This window comes from Scyliorhinus torazame, unplaced genomic scaffold (assembly GCF_047496885.1).
Source record: "Scyliorhinus torazame isolate Kashiwa2021f unplaced genomic scaffold, sScyTor2.1 scaffold_939, whole genome shotgun sequence".
Taxonomy (NCBI): Eukaryota; Metazoa; Chordata; class Chondrichthyes; order Carcharhiniformes; family Scyliorhinidae; genus Scyliorhinus; species Scyliorhinus torazame.
Genome location: NW_027308666.1, coordinates 25,001 through 35,000, shown reverse-complemented (window position 1 = coordinate 35,000; position 10,000 = coordinate 25,001). Strand labels below are relative to the sequence as shown.

The window sequence follows — 10,000 nt, the reverse complement described above, 5'->3', positions numbered from 1 at the left end:
CTTTACTCTGTATCTAACCCGTGCTGTACCTGTCCTGGGAGTGTTTGTTGGGGGACAGTGTAGAGGGAGCTTTACTCTGTATCTAACCCCGTGCTGTACCTGTCCTGGGAGTGTTTGATGGGGGAACAGTGTAGAGGGAGCCTTACTCTGTATCTGGAGTCTGAAGAGATAGGCGAGATACTAAATGAATATTTTTCGTCAGTATTCACTCAGGAAAAAGATAATGTTGTGGAGGAGAATGCTGAGCCCCAGGCTAATAGAATAGATGGCATTGAGGTACGTAGGGAAGAGGTGTTGGCAATTCTGGACAGGCTGAAAATAGATAAGTCCCCGGGACCTGATGGGATTTATCCTAGGATTCTCTGGGAGGCCAGGGAAGTGATTGCTGGGCCTTTGGCTTTGATTTTTATGTCATCATTGGCTACAGAAATAGTGCCAGAGGACTGGAGGTTAGCAAATGTGGTCCCTTTGTTCAAAAAGGGGAGCAGAGACAACCCCGGCAACTATAGACCGGTGAGCCTCACGTCTGTAGTGGGTAAAGTCTTGGAGGTGATTATAAGAGACAAGATTTATAATCATCTAGATAGGAATAATATGATCAGGGATAGTCAGCATGGTTTTGTGAAGGGTAGGTCATGCCTCACAAACCTTATCGAGTTCTTTGAGAAGGTGACTGAACAGGTAGACGAGGGTAGAGCAGTTGATGTGGTGTATATGGATTTCAGCAAAGCGTTTGATAAGGTTCCCCACGGTAGGCTATTGCAGAAAATACGGAGGCTGGGGATTGAGGGTGATTTAGAGATGTGGATCAGAAATTGGCTAGCTGAAAGAAGACAGAGGGTGGTGGTTGATGGGAAATGTTCAGAATGGAGTACAGTCACAAGTGGAGTACCACAAGGATCTGTTCTGGGGCCGTTGCTGTTTGTCATTTTTATCAATGACCTAGAGGAAGGCGCAGAAGGGTGGGTGAGTAAATTTGCAGACGATACTAAAGTCGGTGGTGTTGTCGATAGTGTGGAAGGATGTAGCAGGTTACAGAGGGATATAGATAAGCTGCAGAGCTGGGCTGAGAGGTGGCAAATGGAGTTTAATGTAGAGAAGTGTGAGGTGATTCACTTTGGAAGGAATAACAGGAATGCGGAATATTTGGCTAATGGTAAAGTTCTTGAAAGTGTGGATGAGCAGAGGGATCTAGGTGTCCATGTACATAGATCCCTGAAAGTTGCCACCCAGGTTGATAGGGTTGTGAAGAAGGCCTATGGAGTGTTGGCCTTTATTGGTAGAGGGATTGAGTTCCGGAGTCAGGAGGTCATGTTGCAGCTGTACAAAACTCTGGTACGGCCGCATTTGGAGTATTGCGTACAGTTCTGGTCACCGCATTATAGGAAGGACGTGGAGGCTTTGGAGCGGGTGCAGAGGAGATTTACCAGGATGTTGCCGGGTATGGAGGGAAAATCTTATGAGGAAAGGCTGATGGACTTGAGGTTGTTTTCGTTGGAGAGAAGAAGGTTAAGAGGAGACTTAATAGAGGCATACAAAATGATCAGGGGGTTGGATAGGGTGGACAGTGAGAGCCTTCTCCCGCGGATGGAAATGGCTAGCACGAGGGGACATAGCTTTAAGCTGACGGGTAATAGTATAGGACAGAGGTCAGAGGTAGGTTCTTTACGCAAAGAGTAGTGAGGCCGTGGAATGCCCTACCTGCTACAGTAGTGAACTCGCCAACATTGAGGGCATTTAAAAGTTTATTGGATAAACATATGGATGATAATGGCATAGTGTAGGTTAGATGGCTTTTGTTTCGGTGCAACATCGTGGGCCGAAGGGCCTGTACTGCGCTGTATCGTTCTATGTTCTATCTAACCCCGTGCTGTACCTGTCCTGGGAGTGTTTGATGGGAACAGTGTAGACGGAGCTTTACTCTGTATCTAACCCCGTGCTGTACCTGTCCTGGGAGTGTTTGATGGGGGACAGTGTAGAGGGAGCTTTACTCTGTATTTAACCCCGTGCTGTACCTGTCCTGGGAGTGTTTGATGGGGGACAGTGTAGAGGGAGCTTTACTCTGTATCTAACCCCGTGCTGTGCCTGTCCTGGGAGTGTTTGATGGGGACAGTGTAGAGGGAGCTTTACTCTGTATCTAACCCCGTGCTGTACCTGTCCTGGGAGTGTTTGATGGGGACAGTGTAGAGGCAGCTTTCCTCTGTATCTAACCCCGTGCTGTACCTGTCCTGGGAGTGTTTGAGGGGACAGTGTAGAGGGAGCTTTACTCTGTATCTAACCCCGTGCTGTACCTGTCCTGGGAGTGTTTGATGGGGACAGTGTAGAGGGAGCTTTACTCTGTATCTAACCCCGTGCTGTACCTGTCTTGGGAGTGTTTGATGGGGACAGTGTAGAGGGAGCTTTACTCTGAGTGAGTGCCGCACTGTGGGAGGGTCAGTGCTGAGGGAGCGCCGCACTGTGGGAGGGTCGGTGCTGAGGGAGCGCTGCACTGTGGGAGGGTCAGTGCTGAGGGAGCTCCGCACTGTGGGAGAGTCAGTGCTGAGGGAGTGCCGCACTGTGGGAGGGTCAGTGCTGATGGAGCGCCGCACTGTGAAAGAGTCAGTGCTGAGGGAGCGCCGCAGTGTGGGAGGGTCAGTGCTGAGGGAGTGCCGCACTGTGGGGGGTCAGTGCTGAGGGAGCTCCGCACTGTGGGAGGGTCAGTGCTGAGGGAGCTCCTCACTGTGGGAGGGTCAGTGCTGAGGGAGCGCCGCAGTGTGGGAGGGTCAGTGCTGAGGGAGCGCCGCACTGTGGGAGGGTCAGTGCTGAGGGAGCTCCCACTTGTGGACAGTGGGAGTGAACGGGAAGGGGTTTGGGTCCATTTGGATTGTGCACAGTGGGAGAGAACGGGAAGGGGTTTGGGTCCATTGGGATTGTGTACAGTGGGAGTGAACGGGAAGGGGTTTGGGTCCATTGGGATTGTGTACAGTGGGAGTGAACGGGAAGGGGTTTGGGTCCATTTGGATTGTGCACAGTGGGAGAGAACGGGAAGGGGTTTGGGTCCATTGGGATTGTGTACAGTGGGAGTGAACGGGAAGGGGTTTGGGTCCATTTGGATTGTGCACAGTGGGAGTGAATGGGAAGGGGTTTGGGTCTGTTGGGATTGTGTACAGTGGGAGAGAACGGGAAGGGGTTTGGGTCCATTGGGATTGTGTAGAGTGGGAGTGAACGGGAAAGGGTTTGGGTCCATTGGGATTGTGTAGAGTGGGAGTGAACGGGAAGGGGTTTGGGTCCATTGGGATTGTGTACAGTGTGAGTGAACGGGAAGGGGTTTGGGTCCATTGGGATTGTGTACAGTGGGAGTGAACGGGAATAGGTTTGGGTCCATTTGGATTGTGCACAGTGGGAGTGAATGGGAAGGGGTTTGGGTCTGTTGGGATTGTGTACAGTGGGAGTGAACGGGAAGGGGTTTGGGTCCATTGGGATTGTGCACAGTGGGAGAGAACGGGAAGGGGTTTGGGTCCATTGGGATTGTGCACAGTGGGAGTGAACGGGAAGGGGTTTGTGTCCATTGGGATTGTGTAGTGTGGGAGTGAACGGGATGGGGTTTGGGTCCATTGGGATTGTGTAGAGTGGGAGTGAACGGGAAGGGGTTTGGATCCATTGGGATTGTGCACAGTGGGAGTGAATGGGAAGGGGTTTGGGTCCGTTTGGATTGTGTACAGTGGAAGTGAGCGGGATGGGGTTTGTGTCCATTGGGATTGTGTAGAGTGGGAGTGAATAAACAAAGAACAAAGAAATGTACAGCACAGGAACAGGCCCTTCGGCCCTCCAAGCCCGTGCCGACCATGCTGCCCGACTAAACTACAAACGTCCACACTTCCTGGGTCCGTATCCCTCTATTCCCTTGGGAAGGGGGTTGGTTCCATTGGGATTGTGTACAGTGGGAGTGAACGGGAAGGGGTTTGGGTCCAATGGGATTGTGTAGAGTGGGAGTGAATGGGAAGGGGTTTGGGTCCATTGGGATTGTGCAGAGTGGGAGTGAACGGGAAGGGGTTCGGGTCCATTGGGATTGTGTACAGTGGGAGTGAACGGGAAGGGGTTCGGGTCCATTGGGATTGTGTAGAGTGGGAGTGAACGGGAAGGGGTTTGGGTCCATTGGGATTGTGTACAGTGGGAGTGAACGGGAAGGGGTTTGGGTCCAATGGGATTGTGTAGAGTGGGAGTGAATGGGAAGGGGTTTGGGTCCATTGGGATTGTGCAGAGTGGGAGTGAACGGGAAGGGGTTCGGGTCCATTGGGATTGTGTACAGTGGGAGTGAACGGGAAGGGGTTCAGGTCCATTGGGATTGTGTAGAGTGGGAGTGAACGGGAATGGGTTTGGGTCCTTTGGGATTGTGTCCAGTGGGAGTGAACGGGAAGGGGTTTGGATTCCTTGGGATTGTGCAGAGTGGAAGTGAGCCAGAAGGGGTTTGGGTCCATTGGGATTGTGTAGAGTGGGAGTGAACGGGAAGGGGTTTGGGTCCATTGGGATTGTGTACAGTGGGAGTGAATGGGAAGGGATTTGGGTCATTGGGATTGTGTAGTGTGGAAGTGAGCGGGAAGGGGTTTGGGTCCATTAGGATTGTGTGAAGTGGGAGTGAACAGGAAGGGGTTTGGGTCCATTGGGATTGTGTAGACTGGGAGTGAACGGGAAGGGGTTTGGGTCCATTGGGATTGTGCACAGTGGGAGTGAACAGGAAGGGGTTTGGGTCCACTGGGATTGTGAAGAGTGGGAGTGAGCGGGAAGGGGTCTGGGTCCATTGGGATTGTGCACAGTGGGAGTGAACGGGAAGTGGTTTGGGTCCATTGGGATTATGTGAAGTGGGAGTGAATAGGAAGGGGTTTGGGTCCATTGGGATTGTGTAGAGTGGGAGTGAACGGGAAGGGGTTTGGGTCCATTGGGATTGTGTGAAGTGGGAGTGAACAGGAAGGGGTTTGGGTCCATTGGGATTGTGTACAGTGAGAGTGAACGGGAAGGGGTTTGGGTCCACTGGGATTGTGTAGACTGGGAGTGAACGGGAAGGGGTTTGGGTCCATTGGGATTGTGTGAAGTGGGAGTGAACAGGAAGGGGTTTGGGTCCACTGGGATTGTGTAGACTGGGAGTGAACGGGAAGGGGTTTGGGTCCATTGGGATTGTGCACAGTGGGAGTGAACTGGAAGGGGTTTGGGTCCACTGGGATTGTGCACAGTGGGAGTGAACGGGAAGGGGTTTGGGTCCATTGGGATTGTGAAGAGTGGGAGTGAGCGGGAAGGGGTCTGGGTCCATTGGGATTGTGCACAGTGGGAGTGAACGGGAAGGGGTTTGGGTCCATTGGGATTATGTGAAGTGGGAGTGAATAGGAAGGGGTTTGGGTCCATTGGGATTGTGTAGAGTGGGAGTGAACGGGAAGGGGTTTGGGTCCATTGGGATTGTGTACAGTGGGAGTGAACGGGAAGAGGTTTGTGTCCATTGGGAGTGTGTAGAGTGGGAGTGAACGGGAAGGGGTTTGGATCCATTGGGATTGTGTAGAGTTGGGAGTGAATGGGAAGGGGTTTAGGTCCATTGGGATTGTGCGCAGTGGGATTGAACGGGAAGGGGTTTAGATCCATGGGGATTGTGTTTACTTTAGTGATGGAAAGGGATTGGTATCTCCCGCAGGGCAAGAGTTATATCTGGGGGAAAGGCAATTATGATGGGATGAGGCAATACTTAGGATGCATCGGATGGAGAGTAAAACTGCAGGGGATGGGCACAATGGAAATGTGGAGCTTGCTCAAGGAACAGCTACTGCGTGGCCTTGATAAGTATGTACCCGTCAGGCAGGGAGGAAGTGGTCGAGCGAGGGAACCGTGGTTTAACTAAAGCTGTCGAAACACTTGTCAAGAGGAAGAAGGAGGCTTATGTAAAGATGAGACATGAAGGTTCAATTAGGGCGGTCGAGAGTTACAAGTTAGCTAGGAAGGACCTAAAGAGAGAGCTAAGAAGAGCCAGGAGGGGACATGAGAAGTCTTTGGCAGGTAGGATCAAGGAAAACCCTAAAGCTTTCTATAGATATGTCAGGAATAAAAGAATGACTCGGGTAAGAGTAGGGCCAGTCAAGGACAGTACTGGGAACTTGTGCTTGGAGTCCGAGGAGATAGGAGAGGTGCTAAATGAAGATTTTTCGTCAGTATTCACACAGGAAAAAGACAATGTTGTCGAGGAGAATACTGAGATTCAGGCTACTAGACTAGAAGGGCTTGAGGTTCATAAGGAGGAGGTGTTAGCAATTCTGGAAAATCTGAAAATAGATAAGTCCCCTGGGCCGGATGGGATTTATCCTAGGATCCTCTGGGAAGCTAGGGAGGAGATTGCTGAGCCTTTGGCTTTGATCTTTAAGTTATCTTTGTCTACAGGAAGAGTGCCAGAAGACTGGAGGATAGCAAATGTTGTCCCCTTGTTCGAGAAGGGGAGTAGAGACAACCTCGGTAACTATAGACTAGTGAGCCTTACCTCTGTTGTGGGAAAAATCTTGGAAAGGTTGATAAGAGATAGGATGTATAATCATCTGGAAAGGAATAATTTAATTAGAGATAGTCAACACGGTTTTGTGAAGGGTAGGTCGTGCCTTACAAACCTTATTGAGTTCTTTGAGAAGGTGACCAAACAGGTGGATGAGGGTAGAGCAGTTGATGTGGTGTATATGGATTTCAGTAAAGAGTTTGATAAGGTTCCCCACGGTAGGCTACTGCAGAAAATACGGAGGAATGGGATTCAGGGTGATTTAGCAGTCTGGATCAGAAATTGGCTAGCTGGAAGAAGACAAAGGGTGGTGGTTGATGGGAAGTGTTCAGACTGGAGTCCAGTTACTTGTGGTGTACCACAAGGATCTGTTTTGGGGCCACTGCTGTTTGTCATTTTTACAAATGACCTGGAGAAGGGCGTAGAAGGGTGGGTGAGTAAATTTGCAGATGACACTAAAGTCGGTGGAGTTGCGGACAGTGCGGAAGGATGTTACAAGTTACAGAGGGACATAGATAAGCTGCAGCGCTGGGCTGAGAGGTGGCAAATGGAGTTTAATGCAGAAAAGTGTGAGGTGATTCATTTTGGAAGGAATAACAGGAAGTCAGAGTACTGGGCTAATGGTAAGATTCTTGGCAGTGTGGATGAGCAGAGAGATCTCGGTGTCCATGCACATAGATCCCTGAAAGTTGCCACCCAGGTTGAGAGGGTTGTTAAGGAGGCGTACGGTGTGTTGGCGTTTATTGGTAGAGGGATTGAGTTTCGGAGCCACGTGGTCATGTTGCAGCTGTACAAAACTCTGGTGCGGCCGCATTTGGAATATTGCGTGCAATTCTGGTCGCCGCATTATCGGAAGGACGTGGAAGCATTGGAAAGGGTGCAGAGGAGATTTACCAGAATGTTGCCTGGTATGGAGGGAAGACCTGATGAGGAAAGGCTGAGGTAGTTGAGGCTGTTTTCGTTAGAGAGAAGAAGGTTAAGAGGTGATTTAATTGAGGCAGACAAGATGATCAGAGGATTGGATAGGGTGGACAGTGAGAGCCTTTTTCCTTGGATGGTGATGTCTAGCACGAGGGGACGTAGCTTTAAATTGAGGGTAGATAGATATAGGACAGATGTCAGAGGTAGGTTCTTTACTCAGAGAGTAGTAAGGGCGTGGAATGCCCTGCCTGCAACAGTAGTGGACTCGCCAACACTAAGGGCATTCGAATGGTCATTGGATAGACATATGGACGATAAGGGAATAGTGTAGATGGGCTTTAGAGCGGTTTCACAGGTCGGCGCAACATCGAGGGGCCGAAGGGCCTGTACTGCGCTGGAATGTTCTATGTTCTATTGGGATTGTGCACAGTGGGAGTGAACAGGAAGGGGTTTGGATCCATTGGGATTGTGTACAGTGGGAGTGAACGGGAAGGGGTTTGGGTCCATTGGGATTGTGTTGAGTGGGAGTGAATGGGAAGGGGTTTGGGTCCATTGGGATTGTGCACAGTGGGAGTGAACAGGAAAGGGTTTGGGTCCATTGGGATTGTGTACAGTGGGAGTGAACGGGAAGGGGTTTGGGTCCATTGGGATTGTGTAGAGCGGGAGTGAACGGGAAGGGGTTTGGGTCCATTGGGATTGTGTACAGTGGGAGTGAACGGGAAGGGGTTTGGGTCCATTGGGATTGTGTTGAGTGGGAGTGAATGGGAAGGGGTTTGGGTCCATTGGGATTGTGTAGAGTGGGAGTGAACGGGAAAGGGTTTGGGTCCATTGGGATTGTGTACAGTGGGAGTGAACAGGAAGGGGTTTGGATCCATTGGGATTGTGTTGAGTGGGAGTGAATGGGAAGGGGTTTGGGTCCATTGGGATTGTGTAGAGTGGGAGTGAACGGGAAAGGGTTTGGGTCCATTGGGATTGTGTACAGTGGGAGTGAACGGGAAGGGGTTTGGGTCCATTGGGATTGTGTACAGTGGGAGTGAACGGGAAGGGGTTTGGGTCCAGTGGGATTGTATGTGACATTGTGCGAGTGTGTGTGACTGTTGGAGAGGGTGTGAGAGAGAGTGTGAGTGCGTATGAGAGAGAGTGTGTGTGTGAGGGAGAGAGTGCGTGAGAGTGAGTGTGAGATGAATGTGAGAGAATGTGTGAGAGAGAGAGTTTGTGTGAGAGAGAGAGAGAGTGTGTGTGTCAGAGAGAGTGAGAGAGAGTGTGTGAGAGAGAGAGTGTGTGACAGTGTGTGTGAGAGAGAGAGCGTGACAGTGTGAGAGAGAGAGAGTGACAGTGTGAGAGAGAGAGAGTGACAGTGTGAGAGGGAGAGTGTGACGGTGTGAGAGGGAGAGTGTGACAGTGTGAGAGGGAGAGTGTGACGGTGTGAGAGGGAGAGTGTGACAGTGTGACAGGGAGAGAGTGTGACAGTGAGAGGGAGAGAGTGTGACAGTGTGAGAGGGAGAGTGTGACAGTGTGACAGGGAGAGAGTGTGACAGTGTGAGAGGGAGAGTGTGACAGTGTGACAGGGAGAGAGTGTGACAGTGTGAGAGGGAGAGTGTGACAGTGTGAGAGAGAGAGTGTGACAGTGTGAGAGGGAGAGTGTGACAGTGTGAAAGGGAGAGAGTGTGACAGTGTGAAAGGGAGAGAGTGTGACAGTGTGAGAGGGAGAGTGTGACAGTGTGAGGGAGAGAGTGTGACAGCGTGAGAGGGAGAGAGTGTGACAGCGTGAGGGAGAGAGTGTGACAGCGTGAGGGAGAGAGTGTGACAGCGTGAGAGGGAGAGAGTGTGACAGTGTGAGAGGGAGAGAGTGTGACAGTGTGAGAGGGAGAGAGAGTAACAGTGTGAGGGAGAGAGTGTGACAGCGTGAGAGGGAGAGTGTGACAGTGTGAGAGGGAGAGTGTGACGGTGTGAGAGAGAGAGTGTGACAGTGTGAGAGGGAGAGAGTGTGACAGTGTGAGGGAGAGAGTGTGACAGCGTGAGAGGGAGAGTGTGACAGTGTGAGAGGGAGAGTGTGACGGTGTGAGAGAGAGAGTGTGACAGTGTGAGAGGGAGAGAGTGTGACAGTGTGAGGGAGAGAGTGTGACAGTGTGAGAGGGAGAGTGTGACAGTGTGAGGGAGAGAGTGTAACAGTGTGAGAGGGAGAGAGTGTGACAGCGTGAGGGAGAGAGTGTGACAGTGTGAGAGGGAGAGTGTGACGGTGTGAGAGAGAGAGTGTGACGGTGTGAGAGGGAGAGAGTGTGACAGTGTGAGAGGGAGAGAGTGTGACAGTGTGAGGGAGAGAGTGTGACAGTGTGAGAGGGAGAGTGTGACAGTGTGAGAGGGAGAGTGTGACGGTGTGAGAGGGAGAGTGTGACAGTGTGAGGGAGAGAGTGTGACAGTGTGAGAGAGAGAGTGTGACAGTGTGAGAGGGAGAGTGTGACAGCGTGAGAGGGAGAGAGTGACAGTGTGAGAGGGAGAGTGTGACGGTGTGAGAGGGAGAGTGTGACAGTGTGAGAGGGAGAGTGTGACGGTGTGAGAGGGAGAGTGTGACGGTGTGAG

At 51.3% G+C, this 10,000-nt stretch overlaps 1 protein-coding gene across 1 annotated transcript in view; it reads left to right on the top strand.

The window, feature by feature from the left end:
* The window catches only part of LOC140406856 (rap guanine nucleotide exchange factor 3-like), a gene marked incomplete at its 3' end in the record, with an annotated part of 34,285 nt that overhangs the window by 2,919 nt on the left and 21,366 nt on the right, over positions 1–10,000 (top strand). The gene's annotated exons all lie outside the window — the stretch shown is intronic.